The sequence below is a fragment of the Sprattus sprattus genome (genome assembly GCF_963457725.1).
Source record: "Sprattus sprattus genome assembly, chromosome: 5".
Classification (NCBI taxonomy): domain Eukaryota; kingdom Metazoa; phylum Chordata; class Actinopteri; order Clupeiformes; family Clupeidae; genus Sprattus; species Sprattus sprattus.
In genome coordinates, this window is record NC_137924.1 from 29701367 (window position 1) to 29714737 (window position 13371).

Here is a 13371-nt window from a genome sequence, read left to right on the forward strand (position 1 = left end):
AAGTTAATGGACGCTGCGGGGCAAAGAACACCACAACGCGGAGCGGAGTGGTGTTGCTCCGCAGAAGTCCATTAACTGAAGTCCATTAACTTCACTTATCTCCCGTTTACAACATCCAAAAATGTTTTTATTATTATTGTTATTATTATTTAGAATTTACTTTATCTTTAGGACATTTAATATGCAAAATAACCTGATGAATTTCTTGATTTGAAGCCTAGTGCTCCCGTTAGAGTAAGTAGTGCGTGGAACTGGACCTTTAGTTTCCCCAGGCGTTGCTGCAAAGGGACACTCATGAGCTCACCTCTGTAAAGTAAACGGACACACGGACACGGGTATTGTTCATAAGGTTTTACTATTTACAGTTGAACTCCACGTTTCCGTTGATGGTGAAGTTGGACAGAGCAACAGGGAGGTCAAGTTTAGTAATTTTGGTTGAAGGCTCACAATCGAGCCGGCTAGTTAGCCGTGTGAGCTACCATCTGTTTCAATGGTTTTTTTTCTAAGCGCTAACAGCCGCCTACAAATAATATTCGAGACTTTCAGTTAAGAATTACAACACTCTGCAACATTCGTGTAGAACATAAACAACTAACCGAGTCAATTTAGACATATAAAAAGTCGTGTAGATAGCTTAATTGACATAAAACATTGCCCACTAACTTGTCCCAACACGCCGCCATCTTGGTTCAAACTATCCTAGCTGTCAAAAAATAAACGTTACGTTGGTTGTCAATGGTAACCATTCAAGAGCATTGATATGGAACAGCGATTTAACTTTTCTACTGGGACTACGTCCAAGGTGTCCGGTTATACGAACTTAATGTACACCCCATTAGCCAATCAGAAAACAGTATTTCGTTCCAGAGGGAGATAATTCCTGCTAACAGACCACTGCGAAAGATAATCACCGCTGTCATTGGCAACGGGTTTTGTACTTCTAATTCACATCTTTCATATCATTCCGCCAGAAGTCCAGTCATTTTAACGCAACAGTAGACAGTAACTTGAAGTCAGCAAGTAATGGGTTGCTATGCAACACCTGAAACTTCAAAGTTCTATTTGCTTGAAGAACTATTTATTTCTAAACGGGACTCATGAAACGGCAACTAAATCATTAAAAAGAGGTATGTTGGAGGAATGTCTTCTATCGTTTTTGGCAAGTAACCGTATAATAAGCGGGATAATGTATTGTCCGTCGGTCATTCTCCAAAAATAATTCCCTTCAGGACGAAACAACACCCTCCGCTGCGCGTCGGGGTGTTGTTCGCCCCGTCGGGAATTCTTTTTGTAGAATGACCTCCGGACAAAACATTATCCCTTACTTAATTGTAGTGGCTAAATCATTGAAAAGCCAAAATGTCATCAGGGTTCTAAAAACTGTTATTGTAGATTCATGTGTGTGGGCTTAAAGTGCCACTTTTAAGACTTGTATATGGTGGCACTGTACTACAAAGCACACATGCAAACAAGGAGACACAAACACTTGCAGCCCTGAAGTGCAGCTGATAACTTACAAACATAACATCTTGTCCTGCTTTTGCATCTAGTTTCTTTGTGTTTTGCATCTGAGCTGCACGTTTTGTATGTTGCATCTGCACCTCAGTGCTGCAAGTGCTTTGTCAGTGCTTTGTTTTTTTCCTTTTCTCTTTGTTTTTTTGTGTTTCGCTCTCCAGTACCACTGTACTTACTATATACATTTACAACTATACCAATGCTGTACAAATACATGAGAGTTCAGTTCAGTTTAAGTCTAACTATTTGGCAAAAGCTTTTGTCCAAAGCGATTTACAAAAACATTTTAAAAGACAGAACTAAGTTAAAGAGACCTGGTCAAAAACTACAGGTATCACCTCCAACGTCTCTGCACCATTTAGCCTGTCTGTCTAGTCTCCACTGTCACATAATGTGAGATTTCAACTTTGGATGCATGGCCTACAAAAATAGCTTTTTGTTTGTTTTCTGTTTGTTTATTTTTGCAATGTATTAGTTATTCCTGATAGTTTATCCTGTAAATGTCAGTATATACAACATCCTGATCACACAGCCGGTGTGTATGGAGTGGATTGTTGGTCATCCTGATGTTGGCCAACTCAAAATCACACCCTGGACAGACCCGGGACAGACCCAGCCTGGTGTTTGTACACTACAGTTCACAGGCAGGAGCACTTACATGGTGAAGTGTGTTTATTTGAGGCATACTTTCATCATTATAATAATTCGAAGCATACTTGTAATCATTTTAAGCATACTTTTGTAGATGTGATAGCTACAGTGGAACAGTATTCCATTTTTAGTATGTTTATTTTCCATGAGTGATGCCCAAGTGATATTACAGATACTACATTTGGCATGTTAATGTAGATCAGGGGCAAAATAAGACCTCATTTCAAGCAATATGTCTATTTTGCATGTATGCATTAAATACTAAGTAATAAGAGTATAGTATGAATAAAAGTATAAATACAAATATAAAGTGAATTATTGTATATAACATTGTCATCAACCATCATAACCTTTGTTATAGTCATATGGAAAGGGAAATTCTGAACCATTTGACTTTAAAATCATGGTCATCTTGAACTAACACTGTGAAAAACGACAAGCATATACTGGCCACTAGATGGTGACATCTTGTTGTTTCAATGTGAAACCTTAATTACTGTAAAGTGTTGCCAGAATGTCCTGTTAAATAGTGCAGTTATGTTCTGATTTGTGATTGTGTGTTTTAAATTATTCAAAAAAATGTATTTAATGTTTTTTTTGTGTGTGTTTTTTAACACACACAAAATGATTTGTAGCCTAATGTACAAAGAGAAAAACTTTATCTTGACAATAAAACCAAATTATTGTTATGTCATTCATATTTAGGGAATTGTTTATACAAATATTTTTATTTGTACAGGAATTGAAATAGGCTATGACCGTTGACATATATATTAAAAAAAACATCACCTGCATATTGTATGTCATAATATTGTGTGTACCCATATTATTGTAACTAGCCATTACCTCAGTATTTTCATATGACATCATTTTCAAATCAATCCTAACATCTAAGTCAAACTCAATTACAACACAGACCAGACTGATCTCAGTGTTCCAATCGTTGGACACCCTTTTCCTCTGGAGAATTCCAAGACAAAGATTCCGTGACAAGGCTGCCGCTGTACCTTCTCATTGGGGCTGTTGTGACAATTTAGCCTGAACACACATCACTGCACAAGGGTCCAGGGAGGTGACTCAAGGAGTGCTGGGGTTCAGAGATGGGGGAGATAAAGACACAAAGCCAGCCCTGTGCTCTCAGCAGAGGCTATCTGAAACATCAGGGTGAGGTTACCGGCATATGGGCCAGGGAGAGAGAGAGGGAGAGAGGGAGAGAGAGCTAGAAGGAGAGAGAGAAAGAGAGGGAGAGAGACAGAGAGAGCAGTCTTTAAGAAAAGATCACAGTTTAGAACTACTTAGGTCGAAGTCACTCAAAGGAGGAATGTTGGCAAAATTGTGTTCATGAAAAGCTGGTCCTTGCGTAGTTATGCCAAACTTAAGAGTCTACCACCTTCCTTCAATGTGCTTCGCAAGGGTGGAATAATACTCAGACAGTTTAGTTAATTTAATCGAGCCATATTGAATCTTGTGAATGCAAGTAATAGGGAGAGTCCAAGAGGGAAGTTGTTTGTTACAGCTATTAGAATATAAAGACATAGAGTATGAGTATTCTGAACCACATAATTGGTACAGTAGTTTTAAAGTTAGCTATATTATTGCAATTGGTAATGAAGTGAACACAAACCATATCTTTTTTCAGCAATTTCTGTAGACATAATGCAACACCGGTGTAACGTCTGGATTATAAAACATTTACACTGTTGTAGTTCAGCAGAAACATTATCCCTACTGTCTACAGCTGCAATACGACAGTTTAAAACCATGAATGCTGTTATTATTATTATCATATGCTTGCTCTGGCTTCTGATAACACTTCTGTGTAATCTGTATCCACAAACAAGTCTCAACTGCAATAACTCCAATTTGCCTTGTACGTTTAACAAACAAGCTGAGGGGCCAGCACCCTTTTGTGCCCAGATGCATATCATAGCCTGTAACAGTAATGTGTAAACTTACACCACAAAACACAGAGTGAACGGTGTCACTGGGAGTTTGAGTGACCGAGCTAGCTGGGTAAGCTCACACAAGGCCCTACCAATTAGTGTCATTGCTGTAAGCAGGGGTTGAAACTTCAATCCACCATTGCAGCTTCAGGTTGCTAAGAGCCCAAGGCAACGGATAGAAAAATGCTTATATCGGACCGCACATATCACTCTCGCCTTCATGAATACAACTTCTTCTGTCCTTCTCCTTACCCCACCTTATCTGAAGTTCAGGGGGTTAGGTTGTTCCTTGTTGTGTGAAGAGGATACCGCGATTGGGAAGAGCCCATCTAAAATTGTGATCCCGGAGGAGAACCTGAGATGGTTGACATCAGTTTACCTGTAGCCTACGGTGAAAACTCACCTGTGGACTTCTTGGCGACTCTTATCTCTTGTCTCACTTCCTACCTGCAGGAGACAGGCTACTTAGCATGCACACCTTGCGATATGAAGCTGACACATAAACATGTCAAAATGAATGAATTCATGAATTTATCTCACAGTAAAAGACAATCATGAGGAGCAGTCGTTTCCAAAGAGCCGTTAACGAAATCAACGGACAACATACCTATAGCCAGGTGCGTCGAGGGAGAACGGAACAGCATTAGTCTAACTGCTCGAAGGCTTTAAAGTGGGACACTAGCGATTCTGCAAAATGACATAATTTGTAGCTCAATGAGACAGCGTAAACGTTGAGACAAGCAGTATTACATTACTGCATAAAACTGCAGCCGGTACCTTAACTAATGACTTAACTGTTAGAATTGCAAGTCTACTTCTACCTTTCGGCCATGCACCTACACAAATACTGCACGTCGGGGTGCAGTTTAAGGGTGCAGGTGCAAATAAGGAGATGAGGTCATAAGTTGCCCCAATGTGTTATGCCCGTGGTGGTGCTGCCATGGAAACAGAGAGGGTATTAGTCCGCCAATGCATTGTAGGGAGTCAGTGAGGTGCATTTAACCAGCAGCGAGAGAGCCAGACAAGGGCCAACCAGACAAGGGCCTGGGTCAGAAAAGGAATTTGAAAGGCTGGGAAACAGTAGTATACTTCGATGCTACAAGAAGCTGTTAGGTCAAAGTAACTTCTCAACATGTCATAACTATCAGAAAGAACACAAACGGCATATACGAATGGACATCCCATAATATACAACTTTAAAATGTTTTTTTTTTTTTTTCCAGGTGTGACAAACCGTCATCCTTTTTTGCCGGAGTACAACCTCTGTAGATCAAGAGGAAATAACTAGTTTTAGATTCTGAGTGGCTCAGCGTTTCGGACTTATTCCAGGCTAGTGTAGGCAGCTACGCAAACTCACCACAAGATGGACTTGTTTCGCATGAAAGTCGTAAAGACCCGTCCCCACAAGAAGTTGGACGTAGACTATGAACTATAATTCTCCCCATAGACGTCCAGTCGTTAAATACGTTAGGACTGCGTATCTGTGTATCTATGTTCCATTTGTTTATATAAGTGTAACATTTATGTTTTCCTGCAATACTTTAACGTAAAGTTCAAAAGTTTTCGTTCACGGCTCTTTTAAATATTATGACAGTAGACACTGGTTTGACTTATAACGAGAGCTCCAAAAAAAGGGTGGATATAGCCTAATAATAAATATAAAGTTGTCTGTAGGAAGGTGTGGAAGAAGGCTATGCTACTCCAACAGCACTCCGTTGGCGTATTTTACGCTATATTGAGGCTAGCAAAGCTGGAACAACAGTATAGACATGTGTTAGAGACTTGTAATAAATCTGTGGCGACTTGTAAAGAATTAACCTCTCGAAAATATTTTTTCTTCATGCGTAGGCTACACGGCCAAAATTTACCAAAAATCTGTTGAGGAACCAGACAATAAATATGTAATTTCTAACTTTAATGTAGCTATATATATATAAAAAATCGTTCTAACCTAAATATATGTAACTCATTGACTAAGAATAAGCCTATAGCTACAATGAACTCGCTCTGGCTTTCTGGTCGACTGTATGGGAAGCGAGTCTGCAACAGCATTCCAAACAAAATCCCGTGAAATCAAACAATAATGAAACTTTATCTAACTTTTCCCCAAGCGAACTGCTGGATGCAATAAGCCCGCCCCATCTGTAGCAGCAAATGGCCCAACTCACTGACGAAGTGAAGGAGAGTCGGAGGCAACGAGGGGGGAGAGATAGAGAAGAGGGGGGAATCGGATTGAAAACAGATCACCACCAAGATCTCTCCACCGCATGTCTAAGAACAACCGACGATTAAATCTGGCCCGTCGTTGTGAGTTTCGCTCATGAGATGAGCAAAACACGCCATGCCTATTGTTTTTATGGACCACTGACTGGTTCCAAAAGTTTGCTGCCTGTAGTCTGATGGATTGTAAAAGTTAGCGCGATGCCTCGACCGCACTCCAGAGATTGAAATGAATGATGTAGCTAGGGTAAAAAAAACTTTGGTAAAGACTGTCAAACAACTTATGGCGAATCGCACATTTCAGTAGTGCTTAAAGTACGTGGATGGATTTTTCCGACAAACTTCAAAAGGTATTTGGCATTTCTCCACCGACAGAAAAAGTACATTTCCGAGAGTTTACGAATTTTACGCGCTGAAGATACATTGGACAAAGTGAGCTGAACACGCTTCTACAAGGTAAGCGAAGACTCTAATTGTGAATTATCGTTCACTAACCCTTTTTTATCAGCTGTTGTGTGTTAAGATGTTACTAGTCAGTTTATATTTGATTGTCGCTTACAACCATTTGCTTCAAACAAGTAAATATGTTTTGGTGTCTTAATTACGTATGTGTGAGATTAAGTGAGTTAAGTTTTTAATAGCCCATGTTTTCAATATATTCAGCAACATTTATGCGAAGGCTGCAGGACATGAGAAGGGTCAAGGCTTTGGGGTTCGATTCTCATTGTATCTGCACTTTGAACTTACTTGACGTTGGAATGCAAAAAATCTTGTCATGGGCTGCAACTTGATCCATATGAGAAAATTAAGAAAAAAGTTATTTGTAAGCATCCAGTTAAAGTACAACACAATTAAATCAATATATATCCTGTGAACAAATTATGTCCATCTAATGCAGATGTGCAAGCGCGATTAGTGCATTTGATGCTAAAACACGAAGAAAACGCATGGCCAGTGTTTTTTAATATAACACCGAATAGTAGCCTAGGCCTTATCGCAGATTTATTCTTAATGGAATAACTTTTAGGAGTTTACATTGTGTCAGGTGAGTAAACAGTCTACGTGTAACGGGAGGATTGGGCCTACTATGTGTGAGCAGGTTGGAAAACAACCTCACGACAGGGAAAATGTTAGTTTTCGCAGGTCGCCATGTGTGTGTGTATTCTCAGTTGTGCGCAACACCCGCAGAACAAAATTGTCACCCACTTGCGTGTCGATTTGCACAGGCATGCCAAAGCATCGGGCTAGTTTTACACAAAGCTCCTTCTCTCTCTTTCCCTCTCTCTCTCTCTCTGTAAATCTCTCGGGGTCACAGGGGATAGCCCACTTATTGTTGAAAGGTTGCGGGCTTGCCAGTGGCTTTGCTGTTTGCTCTCCAAACCGAATGATCAACAAACACTTCATGCTTTTTTGTCCCGGCCCGACTTCTGCCATATTTACTGTGGAGGCTGTTTGCTCAGTCTCCTAAACAGTTCTAATGAGCTATAATGAGGATCCCATCTCAGAACAGAGTGTCGTTGTTTATGTTTGTTACTTAGCCTCCGCGTTTTAATGTTTGGAAACGGTCAACAAAAGCAAAGGCCATGTGTAGAAGGGTCGAATTTTCGCATTTCACATTTACATTTCATTAAAGGATGTGGGTTTCTTTGTTATGACTTTGAGATGTATTGCACTGTAATTAAAAAAGGAAAAATATACAATTCTTTTCTTTTCCTCGAACAAAATAAGAGAGCACATAGAGTTGGAAGTCATTATATTTTTCGGATTGGTGAAAGGTAAGGCTACCTTCCGAGCATGTCTGTCTGTCATCTGTTTGAGTATCATACAACAAGTGTGTGTTAGTGTGTGTGTGTGTGTGTGTGTGTGGGTGTGTGTTTATGTGTCTGTGTCCTCTTAGCAAAACACAGAGTAATACTGCAAAGGCTGAGAGGGAAATACTGTTTTGCAAAGGTTTATTACCCCTCCCTCCAAAATATAAGAAAATGTGTGTGTGTGTGTGTGTCCTCTTCTCGTGTTTGTGTGAGGGTGTATTGTGGTGATCCAGCGTAGGGGGCGTTAGGAGGTAGAGATCTCAATCCTCAACACAATTCCTCTGCTCCATTTCACCACACAGCTCCAGGAATGCAATTTATTCTCATCAACAAAACACTCGGCCTCCATGTGAAACAGCAGATTGGGAGAAACGAAAGGCACGTCTTACTTTACACTGACAAAGACATTGATGCTGTCAAATGCATGCTAGACTGACACAATTGACCAATACAGGACTTAAATCAGCATAACACATAGACAAAATGGTAACAGTAACACACACTAATACCAGACACACAAGGGTATACAACCTAACCATTACTGCACAGTCAATACAACAACAAAACACCAGATGCATGCTGGGAGGCCATGCAACTGTCTTATTGCCCGGAAGTTTGGTTAGACCACCCCCAACACACTACAGAGGATATGAGTATGATTTTTTTTATGTTTGTGTGTGTGTGTGTGACAGAGAGAAAGAGTGAGTGTATCTGTATGTTTTATGTGTGCGTGTGTGACAGAGAGAGTTGTGTGTGCGTGTGTGTGTGAGACAGAGAGAGAGTGGGTGTGTGAGAGAGAGATAGAGCCCGAGAGAGTGTGTGTGTGAGTGAGTGTGTATGTTGTGTTAAATCTAGTGTGATGCCCAGCGGAGGCCATTAGCATAAGAAGAGCGGTCTCAGTGCATGTGCCATTGTGTGCAGTGAGAAGTGCCAGCAGTCAGGGGTGCAGCGTCTGAATGGGATGTAAAGAAATGATGGGCTATTCACATTCTGCAGCGACAAGCCAGGGGCCTCCTATTGGTCAGTGAGTAGCCCACAGAAGAGCCGGCCAACGGCTGAGTCACTTTCATCTCTCCCTGGAGTAGGCCTTACGCTCGGCCACCACTTTAACACATCAATCTGTCTATCTATTTATTTATCCATCTATCTATCTATCTATCTATCTATCTATCAATCTATCTATCTATCTATCTATCTATCTATCTATCTATCTATCTATCTATCTACTCAATTCTCAAATTTCTCTCCGTCTTACATTTTTCTTTCTACCTTGCTCTCTGTCTTTATTTTTGCTTCTCTCTACCTCTCTCTCTCTCTATCTTCCCTCCGTTCCTCACTCTCTCTCTCTCACCGTCGCCTCCTTTTATATCGATCTGCGTGGTTCAGCTCAGGAATTCTGTGGAAGATGTAATGAACCGAACACTGGAAAAGAGGTGGGTGGGTGGGTGGGAGGGGGGAGAGTGAAGGGGAGGCCTTTAGAAAAACAAATGTGAATGAACTCATGCGTGCATGCCCACATAGCAACCACCTCTGGCCCAGATCAGCCCCAGCCGTACTAGCTAGTCGCTAATAGGGTGGTGAGAGGAGGATCAGGCAGGCAACCCTGAACACCCCCTGAAGAAAATACTAAGAACAGGAAGAAAAGAAGAAGAAGAAAAAACCTCCAGCAGGACCGTAGAGTTAGGATAATAGGAGAGATCACTGTCTTTAATGCTTTTGTAGCCCTTGCATACAGTTTGTTAGGGTTATTTTAAAGTAAAGATTAAACCTAAAAACAAGATTAAAACCTTGTCTGATGAGTTGGTTTACTTTTGTTACTTCCTTCTTGGGAGATATTTTCTGTTAAATGAAATAACAATTTTCAAAACATAAATCAAGAAATATGTTTACATCAGTACTGTAGTTGCTTGGATTTATTGTCACGCATTTCAGCTTTAGCTGAAGTCAAAGAACATTTTGCCAAATTCATGTGGTTGAAAAAACCATGGTCATCATTTTCACTGCGTCTTTTACGAGTTCATCTAAATTGACCTCAATTCCTTTCGGTCATGCAGAAAGACAAGCAATTTTACAGGGCTTGTCTGGTTTCTGAAATGATTATATATCATATTATACAAGCAATACAAATGTGCATTTTATTACTCAGAGGAAAATGAATGCTCCTCAGAACCTTTTTATTTTTTTTTTGTCGTCCAGCATTCCTTAGTCAGTAATTCAAATCTGTTTGCGGCTGGAGTTCTTATAAACACCAGGAAGGAAACCAGAGTGAACCAGGTCCAACATGGGAGCCCAGTTTCACGTGTGGAACCCTAAATGACGAGTAGGGGATTGTGGGAAGGTGGAGGACTCAAAGGTGGATACTGATGATACTGATGGGCATGTAGAGAGATGCAGGCATGTTAGGCTTCGCCCCGGACTTTCACCAATCTTAAAAGAGCATCCTTCTCAGGGAAGCAATTCTGCTAGCTAACCATTGATGTGTCTTTGGTGAAGCTGAAGGGGCAGAGAAAGAGAGAGAGAGAAAGGGAGAGAGAGAGGAGAGATAGAGAGAGAGAGAAGAGACACGAGGGGTACGGCTGAAGTACACTTGTTGTCGCGCAAGTGAATTGATGGCACTTTAATGGCCATTAAGCACACTTTGAAAGACAACCGTGTTTGTGTGTGTGTCTGTTCTAGTGGCAAGCTCAGTTCTGGATGGGGCAGGTTGGAGTGGCCGGCCGGATAGACGGGGAGATAGAGAGAAAAGAAAAGAAAAGAAAGAGAGAGAGTGAGAGACAGACAGCAAGAGAAAGAGTGAGGGATGTTGAGAGGGCATAGAGGGGGTGCTCACATTCATGCAGCCTCTCAAAGGCCCCTCTCTTTAAAGCTCATCCTCGCACTCGGGACGCACGTCGAAGGACAATCCGGGCCATTTAAGTGCCCGCTGCCCGGTCGCGCAAGAACCCCCTCCAGGCTTCCGATCTTTTCTCCCACAAGTGGCCAAGGGTTAACGAGGACCCTGACACATCCGGTGCTGGAGTGGAGAACCCGGTTCCTTTTTCTTTGTGTACCGCGGCGTACAGCTGTCGGTGCTCTGGCGAGCCCTGGCACAGGCTCTTTGCGGCGGCCTGTCATCTAGGGACCGTGAAACCACACTCTTATGTTAGTGGAAATAGGAGGACAAACACAAGACAACACACACACACACAGAGACACAGGCACAGAGAGAGAGAGAGAGAGAGAGAGAGAGAGAGAGAGAGAGAGAGAGAGAGCGACTCACACGCACACACAAACAGACTTCTGTGTCAGTTGAGAAAGCCATTAAAGAAAAGCAGGGCTCAATCAGCAGGGTTTCATGACTAGATTGATTGATCTCATTAGTTAGTGGAAACTGTTGCGGAGTCGACGGAAATGTGGGCAATTAGAAGGGCACCAGATTCCCAGGATCAGTTGTGGTGGGACTCTGTTCACATTGTTGGGACAGTGCAAAAAATACAAACACATTTTCACTTTCTTGATTTCACAAGTCAAATATTTTATTGTTCTGTACGTGTTTTTTGTCTTGTCCACCTTAGGTTTAGACGTTGAGGTGAGTGTGACTTGTGTTGGAAGTAAAGTCAGGCACCCCAGGCACCCCACCAGAAAAGAGACTTACTAACTCATTTTAACTTTCCCCCTTCGTTTCTTTTTGGGTAAAAAAAACACTCAACAAAAATCGTCTTTACAGTAAACTAAAGTCTGTAAAGTAAAGCCTGTTAAGTAAACGGCCTGTTGGGCCGCTCCCTATAAGCACAGGGAAAATGTCAGCACATGAAATCCCTTACGCTGTTTACACTGCCGTTATATACGACACGTCGTCACCATCAAGTCTCCGTGCTTTTCATCGCGCAGTTCCAACATTTTCCCAACTCTGTCTCCCAGCAGTGACTCACAAGGTGAAGTAGCCCTGTGGCCAAAGTTATTGCATGGCCGCCGCCACTTAAAATAAACTCTGAAAGTTTGACGTGAAAAATCCTGTCTCGTTTTTCCCGAGCTGAGCAGGGGACGGACAGACCAGGATTAGGATGGAGGGAAGATCTGAGGCGGAAGATTTGTTTTTTGGTCTCCCAGATCGTTACCCCTAAAATATGTCTGTGAATTGCAGACGGGGCCCACATTAGTCACTGGAGATGATATTCAAGCGTGCCAATGCCTTTAACTCACGAGACACTGAGTGCTTCAGGGTGAGTGCTCATGGAAGCACCCATGAGAAACTACACAGCACCTCTTACATTGGAACTACACAATTGAGTGCTGTGTAAAACGTCAGTTACCGGTGTGTAACAGAACTTTAAAACTCTTGTGTTAAATATCCCCAACCCAAATTTTAATTCAAACTCTAAGCTGAATGTAGTTGTACCAAGGTAAATGTACGAAGGGGCATTTAATATAAAAAAGGCCAAAAATCTGTGTATGTTTCCTCTGTCTCAGAAGAGGAAATACTCCAGACTAGAAAATCTCACTCCCAGTGTGTGTCTCAAAGGTGTGTAAAATCTATTCAATAACACTCTGAAACACAAATACTAACAGTGAACAGGATGATTCCTGGCCTGGTTCCAGCTGTTGGACGTGTCCATACATTGCTGCAGGGTCCTGCGTAACCGAATCACCTTTACGCTGTTACACCAGGAAAACCCTGCTGACAGCAACCCCTGTCAGTGGACGTCTAGCCATTACCCACACTGTATCATCTTCACACCGATTTGAACAGACACATCTCTTTTCTCCTCCCTCACTCCCTCCCTCCATCCCTCCAGTCCATCTCTTGTTTCCTCTTCTCTTATTTCTTCTTTTTTTTTCATTTTCTTCTAAAGTTAAAAGCACTCCCCTCCTGCGTGGCTCGACACTGGTCCTTCAGACAAAGACGCCGTGTTCCTGGTGTTTGTTGTCGGTTCTTAATCTGATGCAGCGGTCCAGGCCCCAGACTGCACTCACACACACACACACACACACACACACACACACACACACACACACACACACACACTCACACACACACACACACACACACACACACACACACACACACACACACACACACACACACACACACTCACACACACTCACACACACACACACACACACACACACACTCACACAGACACACACACACACACACACACACACACACACACACACACACACACACACACACACACACTCACACACACACACACACACACACAGTTCTGTAGGCTACACTGGGGAGGCAG